Below are 14,111 nucleotides of genomic sequence, written 5' to 3'. Positions count from 1 at the left end.
GGAACGGCGAGAGATTAGAGCAGTGGAAAGCATTTGACTGGAAATAACGGTACCTAACTGGGACTGAGGCACACTAGCGACGGTAACTGATTTCTCTGTTTACACTTTTAGATTAGGCTATGCAGCGTGAATGTAGTCGGGACGGTGCTGCAGCGTTCTTTGTTTGTTGTTGCTGTGATTTCTCTTACGAATGTGCGGGTGGGATGAATTTTCATCAGAAACAGGGTATGTTGCGTATTAGGTAACGCATGTAGTCCAGTACTAGCTGTACTCAAACAAGCTATTGATAGTTTACATTGCCTCGTAATCCCATCTGTGAGACCTAGGCTACACGAGGCATAATCCAAGTACATTGAATGGATTTGGCTTCTGTCATTCGACTCCGCCTGCGATTGAGAGAACATCATTTTGGTGCAGGCTGCTATACTTGAATTATTTATTTGACTGTGTGGTTGGAAAAAAATGCTCCACTTGGATGGATAGACATACACATTTTTTTGCACAAAATAATAACAAAAAAATCCCCCTAGCCACAGAAAGCTAAAAGTGATAGTGATGTCCTCATTTCGGATCAATTTAATAGTGCGGCTCTCTTCAGAAATTAAGTAACGCACATGAGAATGCATATGAAATAAAACAAGAAATGCATACACCTATGTCATGACCCACCCTATCTTCACGTTGATGTTATTATCTTTATTGCATGTCCATCCCGTCAAGTGAAACTCAATGCTGCCGCTCGCGACTAAATCGATCCCGTCCGCGCCTGCGCAGTAACCATTCATCTTTGAATCTCGTGCTAGAGAAACGAGCAGGCGGCTCGCGCTGAACGCTGCCTGGGTGTCAAACGTGCAAACAAGCCCCGAGCGTTGCCACTAGGATTTCGCTCCTGTCAGTGTCCGGACGGTAAAACTCTGGCAGTTATCGACGTATGTCTGGATTTCTTTGACCACTTTCACTACTTCAACCGTAAGTAGACCGTATTCATATTTTGCATTTCCTTTTTTTTGGTGTTTTTGTTTTGTGGCTCGGCGTTGTCACAGCTCGCGGCGAAAGGTACAAATGCGGGGGAACTGGTTACAGTGGTGAGTACTGTATATTGTGACTCTCCACGAGACGGGTATATTTCCCTGTTTTAACTTGCAAAGCAAGGTAGCTATTTAGTCCCTGGAGCTTTTCCGATTCTTTAGACATTGTTATTGATTTTAACTCGGAACTAAATCGAATAGATGGCATGCAGATATGCACCTATGAAATAAATAACTTTTATAGACAAATGAGACTAAATGTATCTGAACCACACGCGCCGGTGATTGGCAATAACGTTCACTTTTTTTACACAATGTTGCATTCGATCAAGTATACTACACTGTTTGTAGGTACATCGGAAAATAGACAGTAATAGACGGTGATATAACGTCAATGTTGTTCATCAGTTACAGCAGGTGCCTGTACTTCCGCAGTGAGCTATTGCACTAAGCGCAATACATACAGTACAGTTCAGATTATTATTATTTATTTTTTTACAGTTTCTATGATCATTTTCTGTGTATAAAACATGGTTATTTCTCCAACATCAACTTGTGCAACAAAGAGAGTCCATTGTAATGGGTTTTATTTCCTCATTGTGGTTTTGTTGTTCCCTCATCTCTTCCTCATACTGTGTGTGTTTGTGTGTGTGTGTGTGTGTGAGAGAGAGAGAGAGAGACTGTGTAGTTTCCTCCATATCTGGCTAGGAAACAGCTTGTGGGTATACTGTACAGTACTTGTGCCAAGGGTTTATCTTTGTTTGTTTGTTTGTTTGTTGACGCTAATTTACCCTACTCTCTCAGGACAGCCTATCTAGCCTATAGTACATCAGATGAAAATCTTGGGCAGCACATCATTCTTCAAGCTCTGCTTCTGACTACAGTTGCAGTTGAACACATTTGGTGATTGAGCAATGCACATGATCTGACTCACTTTGAAAGGACTTTAATCACCTTTGCTCCTACCCTAATGACTCTCATGCTCTGTCATGTGCTTGTGTAGAAAGCCTAGATCTAGCCGACAGCAGTGACAAAGTGCTCTCTTGAGACTGCACAAAATAATCTTTTGTTTACATATGGCTCTTGAATTCATTCAACTTTGTAGTCCTCCTCTCCCTGTCATTGAAGGGGATGGAGAGAGAGAATGTGTGAACCATAGCGTTGAGCGTGAGACCTGAGAAAGTGTGTGTTATTTTTGTTTACCACCAGTTCACCGCCAGACAGTACATATTCAGAGGTATAGGCTCGACAAATACCCAGCAGCAATGTTAAAAAGGGAAGTGCAGTGCTCCTCTTGGTTTAACATTGCCACAGGCTCTCAGTATTCACTGCTGTGGACACGAGCAGGTGATTAGAAGACTTGCCAATGGCTTAGTTTCCGCTGTATTTAGGTGACATTTGGAAGTGTGCCAGTACACACACACACACACACACACACACACACACACACACACACACACACCACCTGGAGGCGTGACACAGACCACCTGAAGCTGTGACACAGAGCAAGAGATGGCGGGGGGGGGAACTGACATATCAACATCTAGAATGGATAGCAACAGGACAGAAAGGGATAGAAGCGCTTCATCAATGGCCTACTGTATGTGTCATAAGGAATTCAAAGGCCTTAGTAAGTAAGTAGTTCCTTGGACTGCAGTGGGCCTCTCTCTCTCTCTCTCTCTCTCTCTCTCTCTCTCCTTCCTGCAAATCAGAGCTATTACTGGATTCCACACGGAGGTGATAGGAAATGCGAATGCTGGGAGTGAATATGAGCTTCCTCCCTCAACAGAGCCTGCTGCTTCCTGAGGTTTGGCAGCAGCCAACTTAATCTGGACAGCTAGGAAGATCAGAGATTCGATTTTTCATTGTATTTCTTTTGCACGACAAAAACAGTCGTCCGTCTATCTGTATGCGAATGCGGTAGCGGGAGCAAGGGATTGTGGGTTAAGAGCGAGAGGTAGCATCTGAATCAGCAGGTCACCGGCTGTCTGTTTTATTGCTTAGAAGAGGGATATTATAAACAGCTCTCTTTCAGAACCAAGCTGGAATCCTGACCACCGAAGAGTCTCCATCGCAGCACAATGGGGAATTCGGCACATTTCAATAAGCCATTTATTGCAGGTTGGCAGCCGGCAGGGAGCAGAACCCTGGACAATTAGATTTGAAGCGAGATTATATTCAAATATGCTGTCCTGGAATCGGCCCGAACCCGCACAAATAGAGAAGTTAAACTCGCACTTTATATTGATAGGATGGGTAGTATAAAGGTTCTGGGCGCTTATTCCCCTATCAAGACAGCTCTGAGAGCGGGAGGCAGTGGAAAGAAGACCTCTGTTCTGCTGTATAAACAGAGCATGTGTATAAACTCCCAGCAGCTGACAGCTACGCAGCGGAAACAGATACAGAGAGATGTGCAGAAACCAGATCTTAACCAGGCATGGGTAGGAATGGCCATGTAAGGCCTATTTCAAGATGAGAAGGACCACAGGAGGTCACTACGCTTGATGAGGAAAAAAAAAATAAAGAAAAAATCTACTATTCTCTACTTAACACGCCCAATTAAAAATGACCCTAACCCAGCACTCCCAAATGGCGTATCTTAGCAAAGTCACGGCGGTGGCATTTTTTCACGTACTTTCCCTCGAAATTCAACCCAAGCAGGAGAGTTAAGTAGATGCTTTTTAAGTGGGTCTGAATATTGAGTTTCACGTGCAATGATAATGGATTTTCAGGCGCTTGCCTCTGTGCAGATGGACCGGGGGGGGGGGGGGGGGGGGGGGTTTAGCATTTTTAGAAGGAGCCTCCATCATTTACATTGTGACAGTGACATGAGGAACCCATCTGCTCAGTGGCTCTCTCTCTCTCTCTCTCTCTCTCTGTGTCATCTCTCGGCACCACTCCCTCCCTTTTACTATTGATGAAGTACTGCGCTGTCAGCCTGGCTGCTCCTAGCCTCCCCAACCTAGCTAGCGGCGCTTTGCGGTCTGCCGAGTCAAATTGTGAAGGAGAAAGGTGACGCTTCGTCTGTGGTCATGTGTCATGGGGTGCTGTACCTTCTTTAGCCAAATAAAATGGGCCCTATGCAAAATGATGGACCAATGCAAGAGGAAGTACCTCTTCGATACATGCTTTGTATTAAGTGAAAAGTATCAAAGTCTTTTCCAGTGTTGAAAATGTATATATATGTATGTAATATATATATATTTCTTTTTGCTTAAGGATTTGTTTGCTATGTTATTGTGTGTGTGTGTCTGTGTGTGTGTGTTTGCGTGTTAGGCACACATTTCCCGCATCTGATACTCTGACCCATTGACCAATTAGAAAAGATGAATTGCTTGCTATCCATGTTAAACACAGCATAATTGCAGAGGGAGATAATCAGTTAGACGCTGTGCGTTTGAGTGTGTTGCCTCTCTATCTGATTGTGGCTCTTTATTTAATAAAGCAGCTTCTGGTGTGGCTCAGATTTGGCTACGGCTGATTTACGAGAGATTTAGGAGGGTGAAGGGGGGGTTGGCTTTCTTTGACTGGATATCGCTCACCTCTGCGGCCCCCTGAGATAATTAACCAATTAGAGAGTGATTCTCTGATTGCTGCTCACAGTTAGACAGATAAAAGGAGACTTTTTTGCAATGGGTAAAACGAGTGCTGTTAATATTCATTAAGACAAGCTAGTATGGTCCAAGTATGCTGTGGCCCCATTTGGAAGGATGTGTGCGTGCATGTATTTGTGTATGCGTGCCTGTGAATTTGTGTGTGTATGTTTGGGGTGGGCAGAATTGCCTTGATTGTGGATCATTTCCAATGAGCAGCTTGATCTTCTTTTAGATCATTTGTATTTGGCTGTTATATCGACTTGTAGTTTTGGTTTAGTTAGGCCTAATTAAGACATTTTAGATGGTAAAGCAGGCTAATGATTGTAAACAGGTTCGTTTCCCCGTCCGCATTGAGCCGTTTCAAATTGATTCAGTGCTTAACAGGTGGGCGCCGGGTCAGGGGGCTATTTCAAGGCACCTGGAACTCAATCACAGGAGCGGAGGCAACAGTCAAGAACATTTGAGGAGGAAGGATGCCATCCATCGCCGGTGCTGACGAAATATCCTAGTTCTAGCCAGGTGTCAAACGCTCACGTCAGGTTTTCTAAAATCCGACTAGCCCTCTGTTCCAACCTATCCTGCCTCCCCATCCAGGACCCGATGCTTGTTTTGAGCATGTGGATTTGTGTGTGAGAGCCAGACAGTGTGGTACAATATGTACTGGTCAAAGCAGGGCTTGTGCAGTTCCCACCCGGTGACAGCATAACAAGTGAGTGAAATGTCACCTTCAGGTTGATGCGGTGGCTGCTCTTTTGTTTGCGCTGGAAAATTGAGACCACTGCACATGAGGGACAATTAGGAGAGGGGTGTCGGGACATGCATGGATGTCACTAAGAAGGACATATGGACTCGACTGTCTTGTGTGCAGCATCACCACTGTGAGGCGACAGCTGTGAGTATGGCCCTCCTCCGTGTCCCAACGTCTACAGCCTGCCAACGTTGGCTAAAGACCGGGGTCACATGGTGTATTTGAGATCTGATTAATGACCCCCCCTCTCCCTCACGTATCGGGCCTCTGACACCAGACTGTGTGTATTATGTTATTGACATTGGTGTTGATAATGAAAGCCCCCTCCGCCGGCTGGTGGGGCCCAGAGCTAGAGTAGAGCCAAGCTTTCTGGACTGTTCCAGGTTCCAGGGGTCATTCATCACCGTGCAAAAACAGCACGATAAGCCCGTAAGGCTGCATGTAATTGGAAATATCCCTGGCTCTGAAAGGGAACTTCGAGCTGCATATCCATCCCTCATTTCTCACTTTTCTTAAATCCTCAGGATTTTTGCCCCCCCCCCCCCCCCCCCCCCCCCCCAACCTGGAGCAGGTTGGCAGGGGGTCCAAAGAGGTGCGTCAAACTCTAGTTATGTTTCTAGGCCAAGGTGAGCAGAGATGCCCAGAGGACGAAGCAAATATGCTTGTGTGTGTGTGTGTGTGTGTGTGTGTGTGTGTGTTTCTCAGATGGTGAGGCGGGGAGCCGACGTGCCAGCCTGGTGTGTCTAATGCATTCATGTTTTGATATCTGCATCTGGTTCTTGGCTCTTGCTTCACCTGTCTTATTACTGTTAATCAGAGTTGAATTGGCTGGTTCCTCTGTCTCCTGTGACACTGTCTCATGAGCTCTCCAGGGTATTGTAGTCATACTGAAAAATTGGGATGTTATCGTCTAGGAAACAACTTAATTCCATACTTTCTTTATCTGCCAGTGTTTTTTTTCCTCTTTTTTTTTCTTTCTTCAGAATTTCTTTGATCCTCAGGATTTATTTGCCCCTTCTTTGTGGGGGTATTGTTTTGTGATTATGGGCTCTAAACCTGTGACTTAAGCTAGCCTGTTTATATCCAATGTTTAATTAGTAGTATCTTAAATTTAGAAGGCATTCTGTCTGAATGCTCAGTCAAATCATTTGAGCTCATGTAGCTCACTTGGGTAGCATTCCAGAGCATTCAAATAGAAATACAGTGCCCTCCTTAAGTATTGGAAAGAGGAAGGATTTTGTCTTGTTTTAGCTCTTTACTCCAACAGTTTGGATTTGAAATCAAACAATTACTATGGGGTCAAAGTAGAGATTCTCAGCTTTAATTCAATGTTTTTTGGTTTGTTTTTTGTTTGTTGTTTGGTTTCACCATTTAGAAAGTACAACATTTTTTTAAACAGCCCAACTATTTCAGGGCTCCAAAAGTATATTCTCTGACGATGCTCTGCCAGGCCTCTACTGCAGCTATCTTCAATAGTTTTTTGCAAATTAAAATGCATGTTCAATTGGATTTAAATCTGGAGATTGACTTGGCCACACTAGACTCTCTTCACTTTTGGGCCCTGAAAAACTCCCTAGTTTCTATGGCACTATGTTTGGGGTCATTGTCTTGCTGTTTGATGAAGTGCCGTTCAATGAGATTGGAAGCATTTGCTCGTACTTAGGCAGACAAGATGTTTCTGTAAACTGAAATAGGGGGACTATGTATAAAAATGGCTGTGATTTTTGAATGGTGAAACCAATCTTAAAAAAGAAAACATTGAATTAAAGCTGAGAATCTCTACTCATAGTAATTGTTTGATTTCAAATCCAAACTGTTGGAGTATATAGCTAAAAGAAGACAAAATGCTTCTTCATCCCAATACTTATGGAGGGCACTGTATGTCCTGTAGACAGAATAGGCAGTTGAGCCAGCTCTGTACTTTATATTTCTATCTGCATTTTGTAACATTTGACCTCTGAATAAGCCTGAGGTGTAGAGCTCTCTCTGTGTTGAGCTTTAAGTGGACATGTAGCCTGTTTTGGTCCGGAAAAAGCGTTTTTAAAAAAAATGAGTGTCCTACCCGACTCTCGGTTTGCATATAAACATATTGTTACTGCCAGGGGTGTTCTAGGGGAGTGGACTCACCGATTTTAGCCTTTCTGTCTCTGGCGGCTGCCTCTTGGAATGTGTGAGGATGTTGTTGTTTGGAATTTCGCCACGATGGCCAGAGATGATAGATTTTTGACAAATGTACGCCCTGCTAAGTGTACATGTAGCCTAAACCAGTCACCTGGCATTTGTCCTGGAGCAGCAGGCTTAACCTAGCCGGTAGCCAGGAACACACTCTCTCTCAGGGCTTAGTTATTCAATGCTCCCTTGGTTACATTACGTATGCCGTAGTCAGCTCCTGCTATTTCTGTTCCCTCTAGCCCTGCCTATTTAAGACTACTGGAGAGCCAGAGCAGGTTAATCCTCATAGTGAATGCATAAAACAAACTCTCTCATGCAAAAAAAAAAGTGACCATTACAGATTTAACCGGTCTTTTACTTTATTACATTCTTGCTTCAAGATGGTAGCCCTTTCCAGCAACAGTGGAGATGCAACAAGATGAAAGCAGACAAGTAGCCTGTAACATATGACATAATTTCATAGCTGGTCCAGTATCAGTTTATCCAGTGGAGATTGGATATACATTACACTAAGTGATTGGGGATAGAATATAACAATGTAAATGTTTGTCTGGCCTAGTACTGATCCCGTGCCCAGGGGAGTGAAGGGAGGGGAGTGAAGGGAGGGGAGAGGGGAGGAGGGGGGCGGTGGTAGGGGAACAAGCCTGCACCGATCCTCCGGGCCGTAGAAGAGAGCCAGCGGTAGAGATAAGCTGCGTTCTGTTCCGCATTGATACGACTGGCTGCCTCTCTCTCTCTCACAGGCTCCTTGGGAATTCTCTGACCCACTTTACTTTCAGCAGGAGTTATTTTTACATATTAACAGAAGGAGACAATGGTTGTCCTCACCGCGCCCTCCCCTCATCCCTTCTGCTCTATGGGGAGAGGGGGAGAGGGGGGGTCCGATCTGGGGCTGGGATGGGTCATCCATCTACCTCTAATGTTGAAGGATGGGGAGGGGCAGCATTACCGAGAGCGCACGCGAGAGAGAGGGAGGGAGGGAGCGAGAGAGAAAGGGGGAGTGTGTCTCTGTATGCCTTTTTGGAAGGGGGAAGGGGGAAGAGGGGGGTATGGCACTGAAATGTTGATCCCCATTTTTTTATCGGTGTTGTCATCCTCCTTGCTTACACACAGAGTATGTCAAGCGCAACATCTCAACCTTGAATTCCCTGATGGATCAAGGTGACAAAGCGGTGCAGCGGAACATCGACAGATATCTTCTCCCAAAACACACACACGCACATGCACACACACACACACACACACACACACACACACAGATCTATCTCTGTCAGCCCCCCCGCCTTCCCCCACCTCCTAGGCCTGTTTGCAGAGGCAGAGGACTGGTGCAGTCTCAGGAGGCCCCTCGCCTCACTTTGCGGCTGAGCCCGGCTCAGGGTTACAACCCTCAGAGATGCAGGAGCGTGTTTCCTTCTGCAGTGCTACGTTTATTTCCCCACAGCTCCTCCAGTGGCCCCGTTTCCCCCCCGTTTCCCCATCCAGCCCCTCGTCGGCCTACTACTTCACCGACTCCTGCTTCCACTGACACTGACCGTGTTTGACTCAAGTCTCACCCCAGTGTTTGACTCCTGTCCCATCAGCGCAGGCCTGCCGCGCCAGATCCGCTGAGGACCCTGTTTATTTGATTTGATTTATTCCAGAGATTCCGAGCCGAACGAGTCGGTCTCGTTGACCTAATGGGAACGAGCCCAAGCCGTCGTCGTCGTTGTCGTTCAGGATCCCTCCGACCACTCTTTCATCCTCTCAGATGTCGCCCGCGTTTGTGTCGGCAGACACCGGCTGTCGAGAGAGACCCCAGCTGCCTGGAAGCCAGCAGCAGCGGCACCCCCTTCGCATGCCAGGCTGGGGGTGAATTTTTTACCGTTTCAAACCACCGTGAGGAGGCATGCCGTAGCCATGGCAACCCGAGAAATAATTGGGTATGGCCCAGATTGTGTTAAAAACGATGAAGGCTTTTACAGTGAGACTTTTTTTTTTTTTTTTTTTTTTTGGGGGGGTGGGCGTGTTGTCTTGTTCCCAAATCCTGGCCTTATTTAACGGTGTGTGCTGGCTGGGCTGGTGGTTAGCAGGGCAGTATGATGGATGGATTAGGTCAGGTAGAGACTCCTCAAAGCCCACCGGAGTGTCCTACATGCCTGGATTAGCCTAGCCACTCAGATCCTTCCACAGCCTCTCCACAGCCTCTGGACAGCCTGATTTGCTTTAGATTTTTTATTCTGTTTTGATTCAGTGATTTTGATTACGGGTCATCATGAAAATGAAGAACTCTGAAAAAAATATCCCTCTTAATCCCTTGTGTTGCCTGCCTTTCTCGTTCTGTCAAATATTGGAGTGCCTCAGCTAGTACAAATGTCGCTCTATATGCCACCCACACCACATTAGTGTCAGGGAGCCTTGCAGGCTGATCTATGCTACTGCTCCATGGCCCTGGAAGAAAGGGATAGTGTTTAAGGTAAATGTTCAGGCTCTCAGTCGCCCTGGATGTAATTTATGAGTAGTGAGCCAGAGCCAGCCCTCTGGATGGCAGGGGGGCAATAAAGGGGGTCCTACACCCCCCCCCCCCCAACCTCTCCCTCAAACAGCACCCCAGCTCCTTTGCTTTGTGGGGAGCAGAGATGTGAAAACAGAGGTCTCTTTGTGGAGGACAGTTCAGACTCCTGCCCAAAGACTGCAGCTCTGTGTACCCTTGCATATTTTACACCAGGCCTGTCTCAGAGGCCCAGTCCAGTCTGCAGCCCAAACCCCAAACTCTCAGCTTTATTTAGACACCCTCTGCATTGGTGAGGGGGGCTGGGCAATTCATTTAGTTAATTGTTTGGCTAATCTTGTTTGTTTGTCCTAAATGCCCTTTTTTCTCGCTATCCTGCTGCTTTAGGGGAGAGGTGCCTCATGATCGATCTCAGAGATTTATTGCAGCTACAGCAGTAGGCCTATAACATTATTAATATGTTAATTTGATTTAGATTCAGAATACAACCCATGCCTTCCAGTAATTACTGACTGTAGAGAACATCTTAGTCCCATACGCGGAAAAACAAGGAGAACCAGCTTTGCTGCGGTTGAGTTGAATGGCATTTTAAGGAGCCGGCCCGTAGGAATGACGAGCGATACTCGGAACCTCCCAGGAACCTCATTTTCCTGATTGAAATTCCGTGGTCGGCCAGATCACTAGAGATGCAGGGCTTGGCTCGGTTTGAGCAAGTACTGTATGTGGGCTGAGTGTGAATCCCCTCTCTTGGTATGTGTGTAGTAGGCTATGTAGGCTGCTCTTCGGCAAGGAAGTGTTTCTTTCAGAATGATGCACGGGGCTCCGGAATTCCGAGAATCTAGCGCACATAGCTGCTGCGGTCGGGTTGTAGAATTTAGCTATGATTCCAATAGTAGGCTCTGTAGTGTCCTGTGTCGTAAGTCAGCTCTAAAATGTCAGAAATGTAGCATCAATGTATGTTATGACTGCTAGGGATTTTGTGGTGTTTGAGAATCTGATCACAAGACTGTTAGGCCCGTCCTGGAACCCATCCAAAAAAAACCAAGGCTGTGCATCCCAGTGAGGTACGGAAGGATATGTGAGGCTCGTCAGGGCAGATGAGTGCTGCAGTTTCACTTAAACTTCCTTAACCTCTACAATCCTTCCTCTTTTTTATTTATTTATTTATTTATTTATTTTTTGACATTGTAGCCTTACAGGCATATTAAGCACTGGAAAAGCTGTGGGACGATCGTGGTCGCTAGTCGTGGCAGGATAGTCCGGTTTGTCTCATTCTCAGAGGAACGGAGGAGGCTTCGTTTCATCGTTAGCACAGAGGCGGCTGCTGCTACTTCAGGTTTACCGAGCACGACTCTGACCTTCCAGACTGACGGACTGTGAGGGCCGGGATGATGACAGGTGTGACAATGCCTATCTGCCCTCCAAAACAAAGGCAGTTGTGCAAACTGACCTCTGTCTGATACCACTAACGGGTGTCTATTTACTGTCCCCTGCATCTTAATCAAAGGCCTTGGTTAATTGACAAGACAATAATGTCTTTTTGTTTTTGCTGCCGATTTGTTAATTCGTCACCCACCCTGGGGGCCTCGCTGCTTCCCAGGGAGGAACAAATGCACTTGAAGAAGTTTTAGCTCCTTGTGATCTTTCCAAGCAGGCGTTTCCTGTTTTGTACAGGAAGGTGTGTAGTGAATGTGAATGGTCTGGTGGTACAGGGTGTTACAGGGAAACCGGTTCATCCTGTAACACCCAACAGCCACCAACACCCACCTCAGTTATGTGCAGAGCAACACAATGCGGGACCTAATTCCCCATTGAGCACACAATTAAAGTACCCGGTGCTGATTGCTGTAGCCTAGGCCCTCGGCTCTGCCGGAAGAGTTTATTTTTCTGCTGAAGGCTATAGGACTCGGTTTGTCGAGGTCTTTTCCATTAGGATCTTTACCCTCCATCCTTAAATCTTCGGCAATGTGCGAACAGAATTTATTCAGGTTTTTTTAGGAAACGATAATCTATCCTCTCCCTGCTCTATGATGTAATGAAGGTTCTGCCTATTGATTCAGTCACAATTAGCCTAGCGACAGTTTTGAATGAGAGAGCAGCCTGATCAATGCACAGCGCCAGAAGCTTTTTTAGTTGATGGAGAAACCGTTAAATCTCTAATCGTTGGAGCCTAACAAGTACACCAAGTTAGCGTCCTGAAATATCTCACGGTAGCCAACACACGGAACACACTTCAATCGTTGCAAATATCTTTACGGCCAAATTAGCTGTGTGTGTGGCATCGGTCTATGGTTATTGATTGCTATTTGCCGATCCTTGTTGACTAAGCATACAGTGGGCTTACAATAGGCTTGACTAGGCTTTACACACCAACTGGCATTTGCGTTGTTGAAAACATGCCGATATTTGTACTAATTCATAAACCTCCAGTTGCTGTGACCCCGTTAAAACCGGTTGATGGGATGCTGCTGCTTGCTGCCTGCTGCTGTAGTTAAACCAGTGCAAAGCTGCCTGGTGTTCTCAGTGTTTACTCTGATTCCACCCGTCTCCGCTTGTGCTTCAGAAACAGCCCAGCCACTTTTTAATATGCGCACACATCCCGGCAGCACGGGCCCTAGCTCACTCCTCCTCTCCTCCTCTCCTCCTCTCCTTCCCTCCCCGCTATTTCTGTGTCATTGCTGTTGTTCCCTCCCTCCCTCCTTCCCTCCCTCCCTCCCTCTCCAGTCACTTTCCAAGGATAGAAGATGCTGGTGGCTCATAAGCGCAAGTCACCGAGATGCAAATTAATTTCTCTATCGGGGAGATTAGAGACGCGCTGGTGTCACTGTCTCTGGGCTAGAAAACAATTTTCGCTGCCGTATTTATCATCAAACAAATTTATCATCAAACAATCTCCAGACGCCTGTGTGTGCTGAGTGACGTTGGATGGGATTTGTGTGTGTGTGTGTGTGTGTGTGCGCGTGTGCGTGTGCGTGTGTGTGTGCGTGCCTGCGTGCGCGTGTGTGTGTGTGTGCGCGTGTGCGCGCGTGCACGTTCGTGTGTGTGTGTGTGTGTGTGTGTGTGTGTGTGTGTGTGTGTGTGTGTGTGTGTGTGTGTGTGTGTAGAGGGGTTTAGAGGAGCCGGCTGCTCAGCTCCCAGGGAAGTAGCTCTGGCACCGGGCCCGTCTCTACCGTGTAACAACCAGGAGACAGGAGTGTGAGGCCCACTGGTGCGGGGCCGCCGTTCCTGTAGGGTCGCCTGTAGATGACAAGATGAGAGGGATTAGTAGACACACATGGAGATGGTTGGACTCCCTCACTTTCATTAGTGGAACGAATGAGCTGGGGGGGGTGGTGGTGGGGGTGGGGGGGGGTGGGGGGGGGGGGTGATGGTCTGCAGACTTAATGGACTGTGAAAATGACCGCTCCATGATTTGATCAAACCAAATTGCAATACAAGTTATTTAATTCAATTCATTTTTTTTACTTTAGGGTTTATTGAATTTCATATAATATCATAACGAAGGTTAAGGCAAAGCTATTTGATATCCCTAATGTTCTTTTTGTTTCCTGAATTGAGTCAGATCAGTAAAAAAAAAGAAGTGTAGCTCTTTGACTGCGTAGCTCGGGCTGAGCTCTGAGCAGGGCAGAGGCAGGTGGTGGGCGAGACCGGGGGGCTGTGAATACCGAATAAATCACTCACTTATTACACAAATCTCATTCCACTTCGTCTCGTTCCTTTCAATAGCCTTTTCTTCGGTCTGCAAATTGGAAGGCGTATTTTACCGCTGAATATTGCGAGTTCCTAAGCGTGGACTACTATAGGCTATTGACAGAGATCTGTGTGTGTGTCCCGTCGTCCTCGTAGTCTCCTCTCCCCCATTCACTGTTCAGGCCTGAGGGGGAGGGTGCATAGTAGAAATGGTTGACTCTCCCTCTCCCACCCGGCAGGCGGAGAGGAGTCACATCACAGCTGTGTGTGTGTGTGTGTGTTAGAGTGTCTGTAATCACTCTGAGTGGAGCTCTCAGGCCACAGACCACCAGCGGGGGGGTGGAGGGTGTGTGTGTGAGGGGGGGGGGGGACTGTTGTGACAGAGGGAT

The 14,111-nt window shown here is 46.6% G+C and overlaps 1 protein-coding gene across 9 annotated transcripts in view; it reads left to right on the top strand.

Annotated features, from left to right (window-relative positions):
• The first annotated feature begins 841 nt into the window (after positions 1-841).
• strbp (spermatid perinuclear RNA binding protein) overlaps positions 842-14,111 on the top strand; it is a 67,143-nt gene continuing 53,873 nt past the window's right edge. For all 9 annotated transcript variants that reach the window (XM_083669362.1, XM_083669358.1, XM_083669356.1 and 6 more), the window contains exon 1: positions 842-969. The gene's annotated coding sequence lies outside the window, so the exon portion shown is untranslated. The remainder of the gene's footprint in view (positions 970-14,111) is intronic.

The sequence above is a fragment of the Argentina silus genome (assembly GCF_951799395.1).
Source record: "Argentina silus genome assembly, chromosome: 5".
NCBI lineage: Eukaryota > Metazoa > Chordata > Actinopteri > Argentiniformes > Argentinidae > Argentina > Argentina silus.
The sequence above is the reverse complement of the archived record's forward strand: the minus strand, read 5'-3'. Positions and strand labels throughout refer to the sequence as shown.